Below are 26,189 nucleotides of genomic sequence, written 5' to 3' on the forward strand. Positions count from 1 at the left end.
CCACGCCGGGGAAACTGTGAACAACGACGTCCGGAGGTGAGGCCGCTGTCACGCGAACCGACAAATACCCTCCACCGCTGCCTTACGACACGTCGTTAAAGCCTGTTTCTGAAACCGTCAACAGAACGTCCGCTGCCATTACCATTTCCGTCGATTGGTATCTGGTGACCGTGCTTGTCGACACGGGGGCTGATTACTTAGTGTTGAGTGCTTCATTGGCCACCCGTCTACACAAGGTGCAGACAGCGTGTTACGGCCCTCAACTAATCACCGCTGGAGGACACCTCGTATCCCCTATAGGAAGGTGCACCGCCAGACTTGAGATTTGTGCGTCGGCTTTTGTAGCGTCATTCCTTGTACTTCCCAATTTTTGTCGGCCGGTTATTTTTGGCATAGATTTTCTGCAAGAGTATGGAGCGATAAATAATTTTCGTGATTTGTTCGTCAGTTTTGCTGTGTTTCTCCAGATTTCGACATCAAGAACGAACATCGTGGCGTGGCCTTACGCGTAGTTGATGATTTCGTCCCGTTGTCACCTCGCAGTAGTACCCTCATCCTTGTTGAGTGTCCACGGGTAGCAGTCAGTTATGGAGATCGCCGAAGGTGACCTCACGTTATTGCTTGATCGGGAAATTGCCATTGCTCGAAGTCTCGTTCAACTCCGAAATGACCAGACTATGCTTTTAGTTACGAACTTCAGTGGCAAATACGGGCATTTTGCGAAAGGCACAACCATAGTTCACTTGGTGGCGTAAGATGATTTGGACGCCTTCCCTTTTATTACGACGATCTCGACTGAGAATAGCTGCGATATTGACGTGACTAGTCGCCTCAACATCAATAGCTAGTTAGAACAACCTAAGAGGGCAAGGCTCCTCAGTCTCCTTTTATCTTTTAGTGAATGTTTTGCCACTACGTCAAAAGTCTGGAAGACCTCTCTAACGAAGCACAGAATTATCACTGATCCCAATGTCAAACCCGTGCGCCAACACTCCTAGCGCGTGTCGCAGAAGGAGCCGGATGCCATCCGTCATCAAGTGAAACAAATGCTCAAAGACGACGTAATTCAACGGTCGACTAATCCTTGAGCGTCGCCAGTTGTTCTGGTTAAAAAGAAAGATGGTTCACTATGATTCTGCGTCGACTACCGCAAACTAAACAAGATAACGAAAAAAGCCGTATATCCTCCTCCCCGCATTGATGACTTCTTGGATCGCCTGCCGCACATCCGTTATTTCTCTTCCATGGATGTTCGTAGGGGATATTTGCAGACTGAAGTAAATGAACAGGACCGAGAAAAAAAACAGTGTTTATTACACCTGACAGTCTCTATGAGTTAAGAGTTCCCCCTTTTCGCAAGTGCTCCGCTCCAGCCACATTCCAACGAATGGTGGACACAGTTTTGTGTGGCCTGAAGTGGCACTCTTGTTTAGTGTATTTAGACGACGTAGTTGTTTTTTCTACGACTTTTAAAGCACAGTGATCGGCTTGAGGCGGTTCTTCTGGCTATTTGCACTGCCGGGGTCTCCCTGAAACCGGAAAAGTGTTATTTTGAATATGAGGAACTCAAATTTTTTGGTCACATTGTCAGCAGCAGTGGTGTTCGCCCCAACCCTGAGAAGGCTATGGCAGTTGCTTTGTTACCGATACCGAGAACAAAGCATGATGTACGCCACTTTCTGGGCCTTTGTGCTCATTACGGCCGATTCGGGCCGAAATATTCAGAAATCGCTGACCCTCCACAACAACTCGTCACGGACGACGTCGCCTTTGTCTGGGGTTTCAAACAATCTGACGCTTTCCACGACTTTCAACAACGCCTACAAATGCCACCGATCCTTGGTCACTTCGACACCGAAGCAGACGTAGAAGTCCGCACTGACGCAGGTAACCTTGGCCTCGGAGCTATTCTCGTGCAATACCAAAATGGCATGGAACGCGTCATCGCCTACGCTAGCCGCACGTTGTCATCTGCGGAGAAGAACTACTCGACGACTGAAAAAGAATGTCTGGCAGTTGTATGGGCCATACCGAAATTCAGGCCATACTTACACGGACGCCCCTTCCGAATCGTCAGCGACCAATACTCTCTCTGCTGGCTAGCGAATCTAAAAGATCCTTTGGGCCGTCTCGCCTGATGAAGCCTTCGGTTACAGAAATTCAATATAACAATGGTTTACAAGTCTGGCCAGAAACACACCTACATTGACTGTCTTTTCCGCGAACCCGTCGAGATCGCTGCAGAAGACAAGAATGAAGACTTTAGCTGCCTTGCTAATCTCGCATCCGTAAACGTAACTGAGCAGCAACGCGAAGACTTAGAACTACAACCACCAGTCGAATACCTTGAGAGACGTCACCCACAACCCTCAGATCAGTTTGTACGTGATTTGTCATGTTTCTGTCTACGCCAAGACAACCTCTACAAGCGCAACTTTCATCCAATGAAAACTGTTCTCCTCCTCGTCGTTCCTGATGCTTTCCGCGATGATATTTTGCGTGCTTGTCACAACAAGCCATCTTCAGGGCATCTTCGCTTCCCACGTACTCTGGCGCGGATCAAGGACAGACACTACTGGCGGAAACTTACAAAAACCGTCCGGCAGTACATGCACAGCTTGCCTGTGCCGCGAAAATTCAACGACGAAACCAGCCGGTCTGGTTCAGCCTCTAAGACCCCCTCACGCACCTTTTGAAAAGGTCGGGATAGATTACTCGGCCCATTTCCAAGGTCTACGGCTGGTAACCGCTGGATTGTGGTCGCCACCGGCTACTTGACCAGATACTACAAAACACAAGCCGCCCAGCGAGCAAGTGCTTCCGATGTGGCTGACTTTTTTTATCAAGAACACTGTTCTCCGCCCCGGTGCTCCCACTGTCGTCGTCACAGATCGTGGTACTGCTTTTACGGTACAGTTGGTCTGAGAGATCCTGTTTCTGAGCGACACGATGCACCGAACAGCAACTGCGTACCACCCGCAAACTAAGGGGTTAACCATACGCCTTAACAAAACGATTGCAGAATACTGTTGATGTATGTCGCCAATGGTCAGAAAATTGGGAAGAAATCCTCTCGTATATCGTCCCGTATACAATACAGCCCTGCAGGAAACCACCGGCTTTGCTCTTTTTCGTCTGGTTTACGGCCGCGACCTCACCACAATGCCTGACACCATGCTGGAACCACCTCTGCCGGACATGATTACCCCGGACGCAGATGCATTTGTTCAGCGATCCGAAGACGCCCGGCAGCTGGTGCGCTTTGGCATTTTAACGCGGTAAAATCAAGATGCTCGCCGGTGAAACACCCACCACAGAGCAGTAATAAACGAACCCGGTGACCTAGTCTGAATTGGGACTCCTATACGTCAGCGTGGACGTTGAGAAAAATTATTATGTCGGTACTTCTGACCATACCGAGTTCTTCATCGCATCGGAGAAGTAAACTATAAAGTTGTCCCAGCAGACACGTTGCACCGTTCTCGTAGACCAAGCTCCTCGGATGCGGTTCACGTCTCCAGGTTGAAGCTTTACTATTCGCGATGACTGCAAGTCAAGAACTTTGTGATATGGCACTTGCTTTCAAGACAATTGTACAATTTTTTCTCGCTTCTTTTTTTCACCTCGCCCTTTTTTTCTTAATAGACACACACATTTGCAACTACCTTTCGTAGTTTTTCAAAGCAATGACATTCATTCGATGCCTCTTTTTTTTTTCTTTGGGGAGAGGGTAATGCGACGCTGTCTTGGTGGCAGAAGAAAAGAGTGAATAAATGAATGGCTGCTGTGGCTGAGTAAACAGTCATCCACTTCGAGTTCCTGTCTATCGTTTCCTCTCGCGACAATATGTATAACACCTATCATGAATAATTTGCCATGTCGGTAAACTGGAATATGGCAGCAGCCAAGCTGTCGCTATGCTGCTTTTATTCTGCCAGCCTCGTCAGTTGTTTATGTCAATGCACCTATGTTGCAAAACAAATTTCAATTCGGTGTCGTCAGGCTGAAAGGGCCATCCTGCTTTGTCCTGCCGCAGCATGGCCGTTACAACTTGTGGAACCTGTACAAGGTGCTTCAGGAAATATGTCCAATATTATCAAAAGATTAGAGAAAGGAGCATCTACGTGCTACCTGCGGTGTTTCCTTTCCTTCGGCAGAAACAATCTTCAAATTCTTACAAACGCTAATTACTGCAGTAATTATGAGAATTCGCACAATTAACTGATTAACTTGCGGAAACTGCCAGTCGAGTCAACTGGGCGAATTCAAGCCCTTCCTACGAATATTTCTAGCCACTTTGAAATTTCGGATATGATCCAACTGGTAATCACCGATGAGCGATGAACTCTCGCTCACCGATCTGGTGAAACCAAAGCCGACGCATCGAGCTGCGCTTTTACCATTCACTTCGAAAACACCCTTAATGACGACACTGTTTTCCTCGCCGTTATCTACCGTCAGTCTATACACTTCACTTCGTGACAGCTGATCGACGCTCACTTATCTTTCTCCCCCAATGCGAGGGCCTCAAGTAGCCCACATATGCCTCCTTTCCGTAATTTTTAAATAATATTGGACGCATTTCATGAAGTGCCCTGTACATGGGCCTATATACTACGGTGTAGGTAATCTCGATTAAGGCATGCGTGTCAGAAGAAACTGCAGACATTGCGTAGGAACGTTGAGTTATGATTCACACTTGGCACATCAACGAGTACCATGCGCGCAAAGCTTCATTTGTCTTACCAGATACACACACAGTAAGCCCTATTTTTGTCACCAGCTACCCTCTCGAGTGTTAGCGGGTATTTATCTATCAAATATGAAAACAAGATGTCGCAGCTGCTGAGTCAAACGTTGTGCATGATCTCTTTCAGCCCTTGCTAGCATAATATTTGCGTGGCACTATCGATAGCCCCCTTTCTAATGCCAGTGAAGTCTGAGACTGAGGTCCATGAATACCATCTTCATTGCCGAATAGTAGTCTCCTACGGAAGCATTTGTTTCAAGCGATGAGCGCACCTTATTGAACGTGTGGAAATGCCTGCGGTGAATAATCAAAGCGAATGTTCGCCCTGTCGGGGCAGCCGCAGCTTTCTACCCTTCCACAACGTTACCGCACAGTTGTCAACTTCGTAAAAACATTGTAAGGTCGCTCCTCAACTGACCGTCAGAGACAGTCCCACTCAGCAGTGTTTGCGCGCCTCGACAACCAGTCAGTTTCTGAGCCTTCAACCTTGCGATGTCTGAGTGATCAAGCTTCATGCCACAGAGGCGGTGAAAGTTTGTGCGAAGCATTCGCCTCGTTCAATACTATTAAACTCCTCTGTGCTTGTGTTTTTACTTACGTCCCTGCTCTCTAACTTTCATCTTGTTTACTTTTCTATCTACGCAAGCCTCGTATGCAGTCATAATCATCATCATAATCATCAGCCTGATGACAACGCCCGCGGTTATCTTACCCTCACGCTACGCGCCCTGTCCATGACCAGTTCTTGATTTCGACTATAATGTTCTTAACACCCGTTTGTTCCCTGATACACCCTGCTCTTTTCTTGTCACTCCTCCAATGTGCAGGGTAGAAAATCATATATTTATTTTTCAACCAATATTGTCGTATTTCTGCCTTATATTTTATTTACTTTATTTATTTATTCAAGTACCCTAAAGGCTCACTAGGGGCATTACTTACGTGGGGGGGGACATAAACAGAATACAATTTTTTCAGAGCCTGAATAACTGCAGGTTAATACAAGTATATATATATATATATATATATATATATATATATATATATATATATATATATATATATATATATATATATATATATATATATATATATATATATATATATATTTAAATATATATATATATATATATATATATTTAAATATATATATATATATATATATATATATATATATATATATATATATCAGGTAAAGCAAATATGAATGAAAGTAACAGGGCTGCAAATAGGTTAGTAATGCTGAAATAAACAAAAAAGCTCAGTTATTTTAGCAATCTTGGAAGGTCATTCATTCCATTCCTTTTCAATAAAAGTAAAGGCGAATTTTTGAATTTTTCTGTACGGGCGAAAATAGGGTTGACTTTGAAAGAATGATCGGTGCGACTAGAAGTATGGGGTGGCGGTAAAATATGCGTTCAGGCAAATGAGGTGTTAGAGTGATACAGGGTTTGAAAAAAGGATAGTCTGGAAAATTGCCTGCGCACAGCAAGGTACGGCATATTGAGCTCTGCTTTCAAAGATGAAACGCTTTGAAATCGTGAGTGTGATGATAAGATGAACTGAGCTGCTTTATTCTGAACGGCTTCTAGTAGATTAGTAAGTGTGATCTCGTGGGTATGCCAAATGATTGATGCATATTCCAGTGAAGGGCGCACAAGAAAATTATATGCTTGAAGCCTGGTGTCCCTCTCGGCTAGATATAAACGTCGTTTCAGAAATCCTAGTTTTTTGTGTGCTTTACAAGTAATGTGTTCTATGTGGTCAGTCCATGTTAGTCCTGCATTCATAAGGACACCGAGGTATTTTACCGTTGTAACTGAGTCTACTATATTATCGTTTAGTACACAAGCATTACATTGTGCTTTCAAAGCAGAACTGAATGCCAAGTGTTCAGTCTTTTCTACATTAATTTGCATCTGCCATCTGCTGCACCATTGTGTTAGCTTATGAAGGTCGAATTGTAGAGCTATAATGCCGTTAAGACCTGCTATTTTTCTGTATATAGTGCAATCGTCTGCAAAAAGTTGAAATGTTGAACTAATATTTGATGTTATGTCATTATTATATATGAAAAAAGCGGACATATGATTGTTCCTTGAGGAACACCAGACTTGACAAGTGTTGGACTGGATATATAATGATTTATTTGAACCACCTGAGAAAAATAATTTAGAAATTCCTCAAGCCATCGTGTTGCTTCATGATCAAGATCGAGATTGCGTATTTTTAGTGTTAGTCATTTATGAGGAATGCGGTCGAAGGTATTTGAAAAGTCAATAAAATTCTGTCAACAATAAAAGACGAGCGCAGTGAGATGTGAATGTCTGTTACCAACTCGTAAAGCTGTGTTTGGCATGAGAGTTTCGGACAGAAACCATGCTGATTATTTATGAGCAGATTATTTCGGTTGAGATGCGCCATTATTTTTGTGTAGAATATGTGTTCTAGCAATTTACAACTAATTGGGGTCAATGATATAGGACGGTAGGTATTGAAGACAGTGTTATCACCACTCTTAGGTATGGGCAGAACATGAGCTATTTTCCAGTCTTCTGGTACGCATCCAGAGTCAAGTGACTGTGGGAATAATAATGAAAGTACAATTGCTGAAATGTGACTAGTTATTTTAAAAGTTTAGCACTCATTCCATCCGGGCTTGGGTTGGTCTTGAACAGTAAGCGGTCAATAGCGTGTTTTACACCGCAGGAGGACATAATAAATTATGGAAAGCTAAATGGAATGGCTGGTTGCAGAAGGGTCAAGGAAGTATAATAGGATCTTCATCTGTGTATATTCCAGCAAAGTACTTGGTAAATTACTCGGCACACTCATCTAATGTTAGCATGTCGCCGTCGGCACCTAACATAGATTGCACCAACCGATCTTGTTTGGGCTTAACAACATTCCAAAAGCCTTTTTCGATCTGTTTTTAACAAGTTTGGTAGAGTGTAGTTGAAATATTTATTTTTTTTTCAACAATAAATACTTTTTCTGTTTGTTTCGAGATTTCTTTATAATTTTGCCAGTCGTCTGGCTTATCTGACTGGCTTGCTTTTCGATAAGCGCTTTTCTTCCTGTTAATGCATGTCTTTACATCGCGAGTGAACCATGGATCACTTACACGTGAGCTTATTGTGAGTCTGGGCACACATGAATTTTCTATTCGTTTAAGGTGATTGCGAAGTATGCTCCCGTTCTCATCAGTTGTACGGTTTGCGTAGTTTGGCTGGAATTCAACTAAAAATTGTTGTAACATGCGATTCATTTTTTTCTCTCTGCCTGCGCATAGTTAAGTATTTCTTTTGTTATTTTTCGTTTGTCAAAGCCTGGTGCAGTGATCGAGCAGTGTACGGCTCTGTGATCACTTATTTCTTCCAAGATATGAACACGTGCCTAGCCCAGATTGTTAGTCAAGATGAGGTCTAATGTGTGGTTACCGCGAGTGGGTTCATGCACTACTTGGGTGAGGTGATGATAGTGAAGGCACTGAACGAAACGAAGGTGCTCCGTGCGACTACTCTGAGCAGTAATTGATAACGTCTTCCAGTCTATGTCTGGGTAAGTGAAGTCACCGCATATGATTAAGAAACACCGGGGAAACTTCTTCATGACCTGTTCAGTAGCATCACTGTAAACATCAATGAAGTCAGATCGACCATCTGGCGGCCGGTAGCAGACACCAATAATACAATTCTAAAGGGGGTTTATTGAAGGACTGAGCAAGCGGGTGGTAGCTCTGAAAGGAACGCAGGCGAACCCAGATGACGGTGCTTGATCGCCGATCTCGTGCCTTCTTCTTGTGCTGATGATAGCTCACCTGATGGTATCAACGTCTTTCTTCTTCACTACAATTACCCCCGGCGAAAAAGTTGAAGCCATCCTGGCGATCTAACACGTGGGGACAAGCGGGTCAAAGTACGGCTTCAGACGGTTTGCGTGAACGATATCACGTCCACGCCGACGACGGTCGCTCGGTGGCGTGAGGGGTTCAATGGCGTAGTTCACGGGTGAAGTACGCTCGACCACGCGGTAGGGACCATGATAATTGGAGAGTAGCTTGGGTGATACACCAGGGGCGCAGGGCGGTACATGAAGCCATACAAGTGCTCCAGGAACGAACGTTGGTGCAGAACGATGGTCGTCGTCACGGATCTCCTTCTGGCGCTGTTGGTCGGATGTAGTAAGCCGCTTGGCTAGCTTGCGGCACTCTTCTGCGTAACGAGCGGCTTCCGAGACAGGCTTGTATTCGGAGGGATCTGGCGAGTATGGGAGTAAAGTGTCGATGGTGTGTGATGGTTCGCGACCGTACAGGAGAAAAAATGGGGAAAACCCTGTAGTGACTTGCGTAGCGGTGTTATACGCGTATGTCACAAATGGGAGAACGAGGTCCCAGTTTGTTTGATCAGAAGCGACATGCGTAGCGAGCATGTCCCCCAGAGTACGATTAAACCGCTCAGTCAAGCCGTTCGTCTGTGGGTGGTAGGCTGTACTCTTCCGGTGAACCATATGGCACTGTTGAAGAAGTGCTTGTATCACATCGGAGAGGAAAACACGCCCTCGGTCACTGAGGAGTTCTCGAGGAGGACCATGACGAAGCACAAAACGATTGAGTATGAAAGTTGCGACGTCTTGTGCTGCAGCTGTGGGGAGAGCAGCAGTTTCAGCGTACCGTGTTAGATGATCCACTGCCACGATAGCCCATCGGTTGCCTGCCGTTGTTAATGGGAGTGGTCCGTAGAGGTCAATTCCTACACGGTCGAATGGGCGGTCTGGGCATGGAAGTGGCTGCAATGAACCTGTTGCAGGATGTGGCGGGCTTTTCCGCCGCTGACATTCGTGGCAGCCGCGAATGAACTGGCGGACGAAGGTAAACATTCCGCGCCAGTAATACCTTTTTCGTAAGCGCTCGTAGGTCTTGAAAACACCGGCGTGAGCACATTGCGGGTCGGAATGAAACGACGCGCAGATGGTAGAGCGCAGCGTTCGGGGAATGACTAGTAGCCATTTCCTACCATCTGCTGAATAGTTGCGCCGGTACAAAAGGCCATCCCGAATACTGAAGTGCGGAGCCTGGCGGCGCAGGGTTCGAGTGGTTGGAAGTGTCGGTGCCTCGGATAACGCGTCAAGAAGCGAAGCGATCCATGGGTCATTGCGTTGTGCAGAAGAGATGGTGTCCTCGTCAAGCGCTGACAACGTGTTGTCCGAGGAAACAGATGCGATGTCCGGGGATAGGGGAGATCGTGACAGTGCATCAGCATCGGCATGCTTGTGGCCGGAGCGATATACCACGCGAATGTCATATTCTTGAAGCCGAAGAGCCCAACGGGCAAGACGACCTGATGGGTCCTTAAGCGACGATAACCAGCATAATGCGTGGTGGTCCGTTACTACATCAAAAGCACGGCCATAAAGGTATGGGCGGAACTTGACAAGCGCCCAAACGATCGCCAAGCATTCCTTCTCGGTGACGCTGTAGTTTCATTCAGCCTTGGTAAGAGTTCTGCTTGCGTAGGCGACGACATACTCGGGGAATCCAGGCTTGCGTTGCGCGAGAACCGCACCGAGGCCGACACCACTGGCGTCGGTGTGGACCTCACTTGCTGCCGTAGGATCGTAGTGGCGCAGTATTGGTGGCGAAGTGAGGAGACGACGAAGGGTACAGAAGGCTTGGTCACACTCAGAAGACCATGCCGAAATATCAGTGGTGCTGCCTATAAGTTTGGTCAAAGGCGCAATGATAGAGGCGAAGTTGCGCACGAACCGGCGAAAGTAGGAGCATAACCCCACGAAGCTCCGTGACTGCTTCATAGTCGTTGGTTTGGGGAAGTCGGCGACAGCACGTAACTTAGCCGGGTCTGGAAGTATACCGTCCTTTGATAGGACGTGCCCGAGAATCGTAAGTTGGCGAGCAGCGAAGTGACACTTCTTGAGGTTGAGTTGGAGCTGAGCATTCTTCAGGCACGTGAGAACATGTTTGAGGCGCTCGAGATGTGTTCTAAAGTCTGGCGCAAAGACGACTATATCGTCGAAATAGCAGAGACAGATTTGCCATTTCAAACCCCGAAGAACCGAGTCCATCATACGCTCGAAGGTGGCAGGCGCATTGCAGAGGCCGAAGGGCATGACATTAAACTCATACAGACCGCCCGGTGTCACGAAGGCTGTTTTTGGTCGATCGGCATCGGCAAGGGGGACCTGCCAATACCCTGAGCGCAAATCTAATGATGAAAAAAACTCGGCACCTTGTAAAGTATCAAGGGCATCGTCAATCCTGGGTAAAGGATACACGTCTCTTCGAGTGATCTTATTTAGGCGCCGGTAATCCACGCAGAAGCGAACGGAACCATCCTTTTTTTTAACGAGCACTACAGGTGAGGCCCATGGACTTTGGGAAGGTTGAATGACGCCACGTTGCAGCATATCGTTCACCTGTTCGGTAATAACTTGGCGTTCCGTCACGGAAACACGATATGGTCTCTGTCGTATTGGCGCATGGGAGCCGGTATCGATGTAATGTAGAGTGGTAGAAGTGCGGCCAAGTGAAGGTTGAACAACATCGAAAGATTCGCGGTACTGGTACAGCAGTTGGAGGAGTTCAGATCGTTCAGATGGTGACAGTCCGTCTGCGATCGCCAAATCGAACACTTTTGAAGCCTGTAGATGAGAGTGGTTAAGAGCACTGAGGGCGGCGAGGTCACTTTGGGATGATTCTTGCGGCACGGTAAAAATTTGTCCGTTATCAATGGGCTGTACGCATCCAAGAGACTCGCCTTTAAACAGTTTGATGGTATGCGGAAAGGGATTGGTAAGGCAGAGAGCACTGGCTCCATTAGAAATTGAGAGGGCTGAATAAGGGAGCAGAAGTGGTTTCCGACTTAGAAAGAGGCGTGATGGCTCGAAAAATGCTACTTCATCACGCATGCCGTCGGAGACCACAGGGAGCAAAACAGCTGTTGTCGGTGGAATGTCAGTGTCTTCTTTGACAACTAGCTTGTGCGCGGCTTGATTAGTGTGGTCGTAGGGCTGCTCGAAGAACGGAAGCAGTTCAAGTTCGGAACGGGCACAATCTATAACGGCACGATTACGGGATAGGAAATCCCAGCCAAGTATGATGTCATGAGAGCACGAGGAAAGGACGATAAACTCAACAATGTAGTGGTCCTCCGCAATTTTGAGTCGGGCAGTGCAGGCGGCTATAGGTCTAACAGGTTCTCCATTTGCTGCACGTAAGAACATATCAAGCGGCGTGGTCACCTTTCGGAGCTTGCGGCAAAGTTTGGCGTCTATAACAGACACAGCGGCACCGGTATCCACAAGAGCGTATGCATGGGCGCCGTTCACAAAAACTTCGACGATATTTGACGGCAAGGTGCGAGGACTTGAACATTTCGATAGCGCAGTTCTTGCCCCTTGAACTGCGACGGCTAGTTTCCCTCATTTTGAGGGGCTGGTCGTGGACGCATGGGTGACAAGGAGCGTCGATTGGGTGAAGGTGAGCGACGAGACGAAGTTGCCGGATAGTCACGGGAAGACATGTTTGACTGACGATCCGAACTTTCATAGCCAAAAGGTGGTCGGTCCATGTAATTGCTTCGTGGTCGGACGTCTGTGTAGGCGGGCACGCGACGACGGCAGTATCGGGAGATATGGCCAGGTCCGCCGCACGCAAAACAAATCGGCCGGTTATCGCGCGTTCGCCAGGCATTTGCAGCAAGGGGCGCCGCCCACGCGGCATACGGCTGAGTCGAGGCTGTGGTAGCGAGGGGAGGAGCCCATGCGACGGAAGACTGAGTAGGAGAGGTGACATGCGGCAGTCCGTTGAACGGCGAGGGCTGGTGTGGCTGCTGCCTCTTTACTGCGTCAGCATAAGTAAGGGGCGCGGCGACAACTTGCTGCTGAAAGGGCACTGGCATAGCCTCGGCAATCTCGTCCTGAAGTGCATGTCGGAGCGTGGGAGCTAACGGTGTCGGTCGTTGCTCTTGCTGCTGCTGCGGGAGCTCTTGGCACTGACAAAACGGCAGGAGGGAAAGCTGACGTGCGACCTCCTCACGCACAAAGTCTTTCATTTGTACTAGAAGGCGGGAGTGGTCAGGTACGACGTCCAGGGCAGCGAGTGGTTGGTTAGGCTGAAATGGACGACGGGTGAGAGCTCGTTGCCGTCGCAATTCGTCGTAGTTCTGGCACAGAGTTACCACTTCAGACACCGTGCAAGGAGACTTCGCCAGGAGCATTTGAAAGACGTCGTCATCAACACCTTTCATAATGTGCTGGATCTTGGCACTTTCGCTCATTGCGGCATCGACGCGCTTGCAGAGATCGAGTATATCTTCAATATAGGCGGTAAACGTTTCGCCAGGTTCTTGTGCCCGTGAGCGCAGGCGTTGTTCGGCGCGCAACTTCCGCACGGCAGGGCGACCGAAAACCGAGGATATTGCCTGCTTGAAAGTGGCCCAGTTCTCGAACTCGGATTCGTGGTTTGTATACCACAGTTTCGCCACATTAGCCAAGTAAAAGTTGACGGTGCTCAACTTAGCAGCGTCATCCCACCTGTTTGGTCCACTGACTTTTTCGTAGGACGACAGCCAGTCCTCGACGTCCTGGTCTTCGGCGCCCGAAAAGATCGGGGGGTCTCGCTGGTGAACCGGGCCGGGGCAAGTAGGAGCCGCGAGAGGTGCTGTCTGTTGGGCAGCGTCAACTTGCATGGTCGACGGCAGCGTGCGGGATCGGAGTTCCAGGGTGTAGGTGATGCAGTTACCCAGCACGATCCACCAAATCTAAAGGGGGTTTATTGAAGGACTGAGCAAGCGGGTGGTAGCTCTGAAAGGAACGCAGGCGAACCCAGATGACGGTGCTTGATCGCCGATCTCGTGCCTTCTTCTTGTGCTGATGATAGCTCACCTGATGGTATCAACGTCTTTCTTCTTCACTACACAATGAACATGACGAAAACGAACAGTTATCGAGATATTCCAGGGGTGACTCAATTTCATTTCTTCGGGAACAGTACGGCATCATATGAACGCGGGATTCCACTTAGTGCCGTGTACTGGCTTCGTAGCACCAGCTGCGTGTACTTCGACCTGCCGGTCCCGTCGACAACATGGCTCGTCCGCGCATCACTTAACAAGTGCAGATTATCTCGCATTCTTAGATCTTAACAACTTGTTCAGTCGAGTGGACCACACGTATTGGGTTACTTCTGTGGGAGATGAAATAATCCTGGAAGCAAAAGAAGTCAAGATGTTTCTGACAAATCCTTCATAATCTATAAACTTGTTGTGGACGCCTATTAGAAAATAAGTATAAAGAGATTGATGAGGTCATTGCCTTGGAGAAGGCTGGATGAAGTTTGTATTTCCCGCGCAAGTTCAAATAACTCGTGAACTTACAGCACAACACCAGAAAAAATACAGGACAGGGAAGGAGTAAAAGAGAAAAAAAAAGACGGTGCTGCCTTCCTATCCTAGGCAGAGTTCTAGGATTGCGATGAACTGGCTTGCCAACATACCAGCGTCATCAGGAAGTTTTAGAATAGCGCACCGTGAGCCCTTGTGGTGCGGTCGCTGCCACTGCGCATGCGTCGTAACGCGAGTCGGCGTTCGCGTTCGCGGAGCGCACGCAAGAAATCCGAAATTGCGTGCGGTAATGGCAGCCCGCATGTGGCCCGCAAGCTCTGGTTTCGAGGCTACGGGCGGTGATGGCGGCCTGCATGTGACACGCAGGTGCTGGTTTCGATGCTACGGTTTCGCTGCGATCGTGCGTTGCGGATCGCAGCAGGGCAAACGCTATTATAAAACTCATATGGCGCCTGCTACGCCCGCAGCGCTTGCAAACGGTATTCTAAAACTCCCTATTTTGAGATGACATTGCGCCGTAACTGTCTAAGCTATTCTGGACGCATATTTGAAAATATTTGACCTCCAATAGAAGTGACTCATCTACGTCGCATTCCGGAGCCGCACAATGAGCACGCTGAGGTAACAAACCCTTGCTCGGCTATACCTATTAGCCTTGTAGAAAGTCAGACACTTTGTTAGAAAAAATGCCTTTGTTGACTGTAAAATTTTAATAGGAAATTGAACCACCTTCGTTGCAGAAATAGCCGCTTTTGTTCATTGGATTTTGGGGTTTTTCTGCATTGTGACTTTTCACTTTTTATTTCCTATGTTGCAGAAAAAGCAGGGCTGAAGCCGTCTTTAAATATGCCATGACTTGCTTGCAGCATGAAGTTTAGTTATTTTCGTCACATTTCGCCTTATAAAGCGTAAACAGGACTCAGGGGTTGAGACAAAAAATTTATTTAGCATTTTTGCAGAATTTCCTTGCTGCATGAAGGACCACTGATGTTGTCAGTCACTTGGTAGTTTTGCCTAAAAAATGCAGGAAGATCAGTAAATGCGTTGCTGTTATATCGCCAATGTTCGGAGCAGTATTGATACAGAAGTCCAAAATTAGCACTCGTGCATAGATAACAATCAACCAACACATGCCGTAGAAAGCCGGTGCCGTGCAGTTGTGCTCCGCAGGACGGCTATAAAAGCGGCGTACCAGATTGTTACTTCCTTATTTGCTTTCTTGACACACACACCCATCTTCATTTCATTTCATTTCATTTATTTTATACTGTTAGCCCAGAAGTGGGCCGTTACAGGGTGGAGGTACAAACAATTATTTGCAAAAAAGAAGTACCGTACAGGTCTCGAGATAATTTCTCGGTATTATTGTGAGCAGCAACTCGAAGTTATACATAACAAGAAATGGAACACACATGCAATGCAATAAATACGCGCAGAACAGCACATGACGCATTTGAGGCGGCACTTTTGCACCGCGCTGAAGATTTGAAAGACAACTACTACAGTCTCATGCAACCAAAAAGTACACACGCACACCACTGTTATTCAGAAAATAAACGTTTTAGATTCTGTTCAAATGATGTAAGCGAGGAACAACCAATTATAGACTCTGGCAGTATATTCCAATCTTCAATAGCACGTGGAAAGTAACTAAACTTAAAGCAATCGTTACGTGGGACTAGGGGTGGTATGTACATAATATGGCGATGTCTGGAGTGTTCTTGTGTGTGGACCTGGAAACAATCTGAATAGTTTAGTTTAAAATGATTATGAATTAACTGGAAGAGGAATTTCAGACCCTCAATCCTCGTCCTAAGTTCAAGACTATCCAGTTCAGCTTTTTTACAAAGTTCAGTAGGTGAATATTGTCGGCGATATTTATTAAAAATAAATCTCGCACCAAGTCGCTGCATTTTTGCTATTTTATTGCAGTTTGTCTTTGTGTAAGGGTCCCAGACAATTTTAGAATATTCTACAATAGGTCTGACAAGGGTTTTGTAAGCAAGACACTTTATATCAGATGGGGCGGTATAAAGATTACGTCTAAGGCTATACAGTGTCTTGGTAGCCCTGGAGCATACATTATCAATATGAGTGTTCCACCGGAGGTCGGGCGTGAACCATAACCCAAGATATTTATAGTTTTGTACACGCTTAAGGAAAGCATTGCCAATCTGGTAGTTGTAATCTAGAGGTGCTTTCTTTCTAGTTATAGTCATAAAGACTGTTTTTTCTGTGTTCAAACTCATTTGCCATTCTTCGCACCAATCCTTTATTCTTTGAAGATTGTTGTTTAGATTAACTTGGTCATGTTCAGTCTCGATTCTGCTATAAACAACACAGTCGTCGGCAAACAACCTTATCGGGAATGTAACCCGGTTTGGTAGGCCATTTATATATAACAAAAATAAAAGGGGACCCAGCACGCTCCCCTGGGGAACTCCGGAAATAACTGCAACTGCTCTAGACTGTTTATTTTTTTATTTGAACAAACTGCTGACGGCAGCTGAGATAGGATGAAAACCATTTTGTCAAGTTGTTATTTTGAAACGTTTTGTCAATTTTAAACAGGAGCTTTGAGTGCGACACTTTATCAAATGCCTTTGCGAAATCCAATAATACCACATCAGTTTGACCACGCAAATTGATAGTTTTTGAAAGATCATGAACAAATTCGATTAACTGTGTAGTTGTAGATAAGCCTCGGCGAAAGCCATGCTGCTTCGAAAATAATAGATTGTGCGTATCAAGATAGGACATCAGGTGTTTGTTAATAATGTGCTCGAGTATCTTTGAACATGTACTGATAAGCGAAATAGGACGGTAGTTGCGCTCGTCCCGTGAGGAGCCACTTTTGTAAACAGGGGTAATTTTAGCCCGCTTCCACGCTAGTGGAAAAGAGCCACTGCGAAGGGACGACTGAAATATTTTTGTAAGGAAGCGAGCCGCCCATTCACCGTATCTGTACAGAAATTCGTTTGGTATACCATCAGGGCCGGGGATTTTTCTTGTATTTATATTAAGTAAAAGATTTAGGACACCCTCTTCGCTAATTACCACATCATCGATCGGCCGCTGCAATGATGACGTAGAAAACTCGGGCAAAATGCCATTATCATGAGTAAACACAGAAGCAAAAAAAGAATTGAAATCATCAACACGTTGTTGAGTAATTTCAGGTGGCCTCGGGGAGCTTGCTGGGGTAGTTATAAAGCGCCAAAACCTTGAGGGGGCTTCCTTCATTGATTGATTGATATCTGGTGTTTAACGTCCCAAAACCACCATATGATTATGAGAGACGCCGTAGTGGAGGGCTCCGGAAATTTAGACCACCTGGGGTTCTTTAACGTGCACCCAAATCTGAGCACACGGGCCTACAACATTTCCGCCTCCATCGGAAATGCAGCCGCCGCAGCCGGGATTTGAACCCGCGCCCTGCGGGTGGGGCTTCCTTCAAGTATTTCGTCAATGTCATATTGAAAAACCGATCCCTGGATTGTTTGATCAGACGTTTCAGTTCTTGTCTCATTGAAGAAATGCAAGCTGTTCCTTCAGGGGTACAATTTTTTGCACAAGATTTTTGTTTCCGTTTTAGTTGTCTTTTTGTGTGAATGATTTCTCTGGTAATCCAGGGATTGGTTTTACAAATGCGTTTTCTAATCCTGGGTACATAGCTGTCTATGCACTTCCCTACAACAATTGAAAATAAATGCCAATGCCTATCAGTGCTGCAGTCAGTGTTGTAAAGGACCTGAAATTCATCAAAGGACCTTTCAAGATAGTCCAAAATAGACACATCATCAGCCGCCATAAAATTCAATACAGTGCTAAGTGTGGGTTTACCCAAGGTGTCTGGGGACAAAGCTAGGTGCGTTACTACCATTCTGTGGTCGGACAGGCCTTCTACAACTTCACAACGGTTGAGTAACGGCAACAGCTTTGGGGACACAAAAACCAAATCAAGGATAGATGACCTTGTAGTCCCTATTCGAGTAAATTCAGTGACACTTTGCGTTAGCCTGTAGCAGAATGCCAACTCCAGTAGTTGCTCAGCACTTGCAACCTGTTCCGATCCAGGAGACTGGGATAGCCAATTATTATCTAGAAGATTGAAGTCCCCTAATAATAATACGTTGTCTTGGAGGCTAAAATTAGAATCCATAAAATTTCTTAGCTTTGCCATTATATTCAGGGAGGAATTCGGCGCTCTATAAATCCCTCCAATATACACAGTTCGCTCGCAGAACCCACACTTAATCCACAACATTTCTATGTCACAATTATCATCCAACACTGAAAACCTAATGTTGTCTTTAATAAGAATCGCAACACCACCACCTCTTCCTTGCCGGTCTTTTCTAACAATTATGTAACCAGTAGGTGTTACTTCGAAATCTGCTACATCCGTATGTAACCAAGTCTCTGTTACGACCATTATATCCGGTTCATGCTCCAGGATTGCGGCTTCAACTGCATCAGCTTTATTTAGCAAACTTCTGGCGTTTACATTAATAACCTTAACAGATGCTGTTGGTCTCGATTTGCGTCAGTCAGAGCTGGTGAGACCTGGGTTAGCATACCTGAATCGCTCTTTGGTAGCCTCATTCCAGCCATACAGAACATTGTTTACTTTCAGTTTATCGATGATTAGTTTGACCTTTGCTCCCTTTGCTCTTTCATCCGCTGATGAAATCCATAGTTCTTTTCTGATTTCAACTACTCGTTTAGAGTAATCTTCGTTGATACTGAATTGTGTCCCCTTGAGGTTGCGGCAGTTTTTCAGTATTTTGGTTTTGTCCCTGAAGTCTCCTACTTTCAAGATGACCGGACGGCTTCTTTCAGGTATTTTCTTTCTTAGACGGTGAATTCTCTCAATGGAGCTACACTTTGAGCCAAGTAATTTGTCAAATATATTGTCATTCACCTTACTTAAGAGTACTGCCTCATCCTCAGATTCTTCTTCTTCCACTCCGTGTACAATAAGGTTGTTGCGTCTAGAACGATTATGTAAGTCATCGATCTGCCTGGCAAGAGCCGTCAATTCACTGTCATGGCGACCAACACTTGATTCTATCATAGTAAGCCGGTTCTGTGTTTCACCCAACCCTTCAAGTTGTTTTTCAATAGTCTGGAGCCTAACATGCATGTCGGAAATGCTGGCATCCGTAGATGACTGCTTGGCCTGAATTTCATTAACTTTAGCTAGTAGTTTACTCTGGTTACTTAATATTTCCTCCAACATTTTTTCAACCTCGGGCCCAGGATTTTCCTCTACGTCACCGGACAACTTCAGTAACAGGCTTACAACTGAAACACAGTCGTTTAAGCAACCAAGAACAGTGTGTGGACTCGGCAACACAATCAGGCAGATACAGTTACTACGAAAACCATACTTTCGATCACCAACCTGCACAAGTAGAGGCACGTGAGGCGACATCGTCACGGTGGTGCTGCCATGTCCACTGAAGGTCAAGACCATAGCCCTTGCTTTTATATGCTCCGGGCAGCTTGCTATCGGGGGGGGGGGGGCGGAGGACGCCCCCCCGACAGCAAGCTTACTTCCTTATTTGATTTCTTGACACACACACCCATCTTCCCTCTCACTGCACCCGGCACAGTGCTATAATGGTTATGCGGCTCTACTGCCAAACTGAAGGTCAAGGAATGGAATACCTGTGGCAGCGGCTTCAGTTTTTTTGATGGAGGCGAGAATTCCTGAGGCCAGTGTGCTTGTTTAGGTAAACGCCAAGAAAACCTACTTGGTCGAAATTTCCAAGACTCTCGACTACGGCGTTTTCTAAAATGGCATCGTGACTTTTGGGACGCTAAACATGAGCAATAATTAGTCATCGCTCTTTTCAAGGCATGCGGGGCCAGGTCTCTGTCGTCACCGAGCAGGTTACCGTTGCTGCTAAGTAACCAACGTAAAGAGAAGCATTTGGATGAGACGCGATGATTTCTACAGGGAGCTGTCAAGAGCCGGCTCTGTACGCTATAGCATTTTAACATTGCGCGTTATTGACATAGCCCGTATTCTTGCCGGGAGAGAGCGATGACGTTTTACGACGCCCACTCACGCACATTTTGACCCCCAAGCGATCCCTCTCTGTGTGGCGCTCAGCAGGCCAACCGAGAATAACGGGAACAAAATGTGCTGAAAGCACGCGATAAATATTTCTTCATTCGTTGGTATTAGTCAAATTCAAGAAATATTTGCGACAATTCATTCGGGCGGCAATCAACATGAATACGAAGATATTCCATAAATACGACAAAAAGGGTGAATGTGAAGAAAGTAGTGTTCAACCTCTTAAAGACATTACTTGTACCAGCAATTATAGATGAATGGCGCTATCGTCACCGTGAGGTATGTGTTTTTGTGTGTGCTCGCACTACCTCTTGCAATTTCTCTACGTTACGAGGACTGCCCTATCCTATCCACCAGTGTCGGGTACCGTACCGGTCCGTCTAGACTCGTTAGCATTTCTGCCTTTTCTTTTCTTTCACTCCGTGCATTCTTCCTTCCTTCAACACACATCTGTTTCTTCATCTGTTTCTCGTACGAATTATTATTCAAAAAGGAAACCCGAAACAGCTTTTTTGGTGAAAAGAATTCGCAGTTGAAGGGTACTCTGCTATACAGTTATTCTGTTGTACAGTTAGATAGGTTAAACTGCACTTGTCGGCACGTATATAGTAAAGGCCAAGCATTTATTTTTGAACCAAAAGCGCTTTGGCCTCTTATATATATATATATATATATATATATATATATATATATATATATATATATATATATATATATATATATATATATATATATATATATATATATATGTGTGTGTGTGTGTGTGTGTGTGTGTGTGTGTGTGTGTGTGTGTGTGTGTGTGTGTGTGTGTGTGTGTGTGTGTGTGTGTGTGTGTGTGTGTGTGTGTGTGTGTGTGTGTGTGACGTAAGAAGGTAGCGATAGTTGGTAGAGGTAGATGAGGAAGAAGTGGAGAACGGAATAAACATGGCGTATGAGCCAGGCCACGTCTCCCATTCGTCATAGCGTCACACAAGTCGACAGGATGAAGACCTGGCGGCCACTTCATCAACCAGCCACCATCTCCGAACGTCTCATCAAGACGCAGTGACCGAACGCGGACCACAGAAGAACGTGGACCACCAAGACCACCAAGCATCATGACAGCAGCATCAGACGACCTTGACATCCCTAAGCACCCCGGATCAGCGGACGACGGACCCGTAAAGGACTGGTTCAACCTGTTTGAGCTCCATGCCACCGCTGCATCATGGTCGGAACGGGAAATGATCACCAACTTCACTGACTACATCTCCGGTGAGGCAATTACCTGATACACATATTCGAGAACGACGAGTCATGGCAAAAAATCAAAGAGGAGATGATTACCCGTTTCAGTGACTATGACCAAGACCTACTCATTGCCAACCATCTAGAGACAACCACACACTATCGTCGATTTCCTAAGCAGTCCTCAACCATTCGAAAGCCCAGCGCGCATCGACAACTGCCTCAAGACGAAGTGGCACATGAGTTTACACACAGAAGGCCATGCGTATATTGGGAAAAACCCAACCGTCAAGCGCGCCTCCCTTCTACGCGAAAGACGGCATTTCCTAAGTCATCAATTCAGCATATGACACGAGACGTTGCTCAACCACCTGATGCCCTTCACTCTTCGTCTCGAATACGTGTTCCACCACCTGGGTTTTCGTCATGCGGTTCTTCAAGCGCTCATAACGCTCCCCACTTGTCTTATAAGGACGCCTTGCTCATGGTAGACCAGCTGATGCATGAATAAAATACCGAACAACGCCATGACTACTCGAAGAGTGAAAATCCTGGTTTTACATCACTTGGCTCTTTCATCGCTCACAACGCTCACCTTACGCCTCACTCGCCCACTACGGTTGGGATAGAGCTGCGGAACTCCGATTATACTCAGCCAAGCCCAGGGCCAACCGTACACATTCATGCATCAGAACAGCTGATCTCCAAAGGTGCGGACAGAGATAAACAGCCCCAAGTAAAATCGGACCAAACCAATGCTTTCGCAGTGTCGCCGTCGAGTTCCCATCCACCTGAGAGCCCAACCAACACAGTAGGCTCGGAAGGATCAACTCTGAAGCACTGCCCTGTGCCAGGAACGTCCATTAAGAATGTTGTTGCAAGAACCTCAGCAGATTTTTCTGTTAATTCTGGCGCACTGTCTTCATTGCCTGACACGAATCGCGACACCCTAACAAGTATCGACTATTTGCTGGTCACATCGACCTATAAAGAAAAGCGGGCTCATGTTTCTAAAGGAAGTTCACCTCGTCAGATAGTGAAACATAAACAATGCCAACAAAAGCAACAAGGAGAGGCCCATCAACTAAAACAGCCACACCAACAAGGTCAACGAAGAACTAAAACCACATCGGAAGCATACTTGCGGCTTAAAGAATGTCGTAAACAGCGACCACCACAACCACCACCACCACAACGACCACTACAGAAAAGACTGATTCCGCATTTCAGCCACCTTCGCAGAAAGAAAAGTCAAGGCACTTTTTTACACCAGCGTTCAAGATTGCGCCTTCCTTCTGAACATCTGCGCCATCGCCATAGAAAACTCCCTAAAGGCCACAAAACAACCGCTTGTACTCTGCAGGAACACAAGCAGCGCCCAATCATCCACGATCAAGGGGCATGCAGACTGCATGCACCGCATTTGTGTCACTCACGACGAAAAATGCGACGCCAACAAAACTGTCAATTTTGCAAGGAATTCCAGCCTCGTTCATTCCTCGAAAGAACGCTGGCTGCGTTTCCGTCGGTTTCTATGCCCAAAGCATGCTTATGTCGTCCAGAGCGTAACAGCCAGCCTCGCCCACCAGAGCCGTACTTGATAACCCTGGATTCCTGCCCTCTCTTGTGAAGTCTGTGCGATCTTACTGAACTTCAATGTGATGTAGAACTACAGCCCATCTAGATATTTTTTTGTGTTCCAGGATTGCTTGTTCATCATGTATTGTAATATGTAACGCGAGCAGTCTTTCGGGGGGGAGGGGGAATCTGTAACGTAAGAAGGTAGTGATAGTTGGTAGAAGTAGATGAGGAAGAAGTGGAGAACGGAATAAACATGGCGTATGAGCCAGACCACGTCTCCCATTCATCATAGCGTCACACACACACACACACACACACACATATATATATTAATATATATATATATATATATATATATATATATATATATATATATATATATATATATATATATATATACAGTAGCCTCCGTCTGGGCGCTCTCATGAACTTTCACTTCCTGGCCAAAATTAGTATAGCAGGACCGAAGCACATAAACATGATTCACAGGTCATGACAAGAATAACTTGAACATACTGTAACCTACGGCATAAAACCCTTTACACTAGTAGCGCGTGGAATTCACTTCCATACGACGCCTTCTGGTATGCGCTACAGCTGGGTGATTCACAGTCTTTACACTAGGGCCAGCCGGAAAATACTTGGGAAACGTCAAATTGACAGCTTGAAAGTGGCCATGTAGCAAAATATTTCATGTTAACGTCGGCGGCCTTGGGAACGAGCGAAAGATCGCTTCAAAAGTGATGGAAATTCATTTTTCAGGCCCGAATTAAGCTCAGGCAATCTGTGTGACAGCCGATAGCTCCACCACAGAGCCACGCCATGCCAGTTCTTCAGACTGCTTTGGAGAAAAATTTGTGTCTGGGCGGCTACAATTTCGATTGGAATGTGGGTGATCTGCTTTGATAACAACGTGATAGGCATTACACTATCAATTTTTTATGACAGCCAAAATGCGAGCGCGTGGCCTGCGCACTGAGAGAGCTGCTTGCAGCGTGTTCAAGAGAGAGCAGAAATAAGCGGAGGCTCTTTCCGCGTCATCCAGAAGAGATTTAAACCAGTAACTGGTGATATGGAAACAGTGGTGAGATTGGAAACCTTTTTTCCGTTAAAGCGATTACGTAATAGGCCTACCCGGGCCCTTGCCTAATGGCGTAAGGATTGCCTTTCTAACGAAGTTCCATTGTTTTATGTCACGCTGCGCTTACTTTCGTTCACACTATGTAAGCGCACAGATGTTTGTCATCCCGCGAACAGACGTGCGAACAACAGTTAATCATGCAGACAACAAGAAGAAAAATCAGAAACAATTTGTAGCGTAGGAAGCCCACAAAAGAAGACAGAAGACTCCTATGTCTCTTGATTATTATGTCGTCTTCTGTATTTGTGACACGATAGCGTTAAAGGACTCGTTTCACGGAAATTCTGGTGTGTCTGCCCCTGGTTGTGGGCGAAAAAGTCATAATCTTGCCTGAGATGAAGAAATTGAAAAAGATGAAAATAAAATTAATTATGAAAAATTCCTCGTCTACACTAGAACTGAATACAGGCAGTCTGGTGTTCTACCACAGACAAGCATTCTGCCACAGTCTGCTTCTTAAAGCGGCTTGGAAAAAAAAACACTTCATGAACATTATGCCGTGGAATGAGTCTTTGTAACGCCTGTATTGCTGCTTGGCGGAAGCATAGTATCGGGTCAGGCGTCAGAAGGTGCAATTTGTGCAACGAGTGGGTATTTTTTGGAGGCACATCCATTCTAAAGCATCATACATAATTGTTGATATCTTCGCCAAAAGCATGCAAGAAAAAACTGAACAGCTGCGCAAGTTCGCATGCTGTGTTAGGGAGGCATATTATGCCCTTCACTGATTATAAAAAGGAATAATTATGGCGTAAAGGGTACTGTACAAGCAGTAGGCATTCAATGGTATTCTGAAAAAGCCAATGTAACTGCAATATAGTTCGTTTCCTTACGTCAACGTTCAGGCATGTACTGAGAACCGTAACTAGGCTTCCAGTTGAAAAGCAGTTGCGCACGAAGCTCGATTATGATATTGTGTCCTGATCTTGAAGGCGAATCTCAAGTGCCCTTTTTTACGTCCGTATTTACTGCGTCACAAATTGTTTCTTATTTGAAACCACGCCAAAAAATGTGGCTGGTTTGCTCCTGCCTAAACATGGTACCCGCATACAGTCTTACCCCAACGTGCAGTGCAATCATGGGATCCTCCCACCAGTTTTCCACGGTGATACTGAGCTTGCCATCTGGTCTCACAACGAATGACCTTTGTGTGCAGCGATATGACGTCATAATGCCTGATATGACGTCGCAGTATCTTCCCGGTGGCAAAGAAGTCTGAAGAACTGCGCACAATCAGGTGTCCTCGTTGTTGATGGCGACAAGCGTTGCGTTTCCACTACCGAATGCCATTGCGTGATAGCCGTTGTCCCACCAGTTGGTGACAGGGGAGAGACCAGCGACGTTGTGCAGCTCTACGAGGTTGTAGATATGTCTCTACCTGGATGAGAAACGAGACAACAAATAAGTACAGCGCATCTAAGCTCCATACATCTATAGGAAGCTCCGCCGTCTGTAGCTTATTCACTGTGATAGCTTGTACTTTTAAATCCAGTGTTATTTGCTTGATTGGGCTTAGTACTGGCAATTCCAACGTAACTATTCAGTTGATAACACTAAAAGAGCACAGCCCTTGTGCCTTCCCTACCCTTCTACCACACCAATTCCAGGAATAACAAAAAGTGTGGCCAACCTGTATAGAAACTATACCAATTAGCCTATTCACACCTATTTGAAAAAATAAACTTCAAGACTATGGGAAAAGTATTTACAGACGCTTCTGTACGCAGTAATAGCCTGAGCGCTTCTGCAGCTTAATTCTGCCCTTCAACCAATATCAGGCGGTTGTTTAAAATACGAGACCCCTCATCGTCGGTGACAGCCGAGCTAGCAGCAATTGATGCCGCCCTTAAGCTTCGATGTTAGTAACCTTTCTAACCCAGTTATCAATCTTACTGAGTCTTGTGCTGTACATAGCAGACTCAGCCGCAAGAAGACCAACGACCCGATTTTATGCAGCATCATGAAATCCGACAACAATATTCTCTCACGTGGGGTATGCCTAGCTGCACAGTGGGCACCTTCGCACGTGGGCATTGCGGGCAA

General features: G+C 46.0%; 1 protein-coding gene across 4 annotated transcripts in view; it reads left to right on the forward strand.

Moving 5' to 3' along the window:
- LOC142761650 (uncharacterized) overlaps positions 1-26,189 on the forward strand; it is a 272,706-nt gene that overhangs the window by 84,509 nt on the left and 162,008 nt on the right. The window lies entirely within an intron of this gene.

This window comes from Rhipicephalus microplus, unplaced genomic scaffold, assembly GCF_043290135.1.
Source record: "Rhipicephalus microplus isolate Deutch F79 unplaced genomic scaffold, USDA_Rmic scaffold_23, whole genome shotgun sequence".
Taxonomy (NCBI): Eukaryota; Metazoa; Arthropoda; class Arachnida; order Ixodida; family Ixodidae; genus Rhipicephalus; species Rhipicephalus microplus.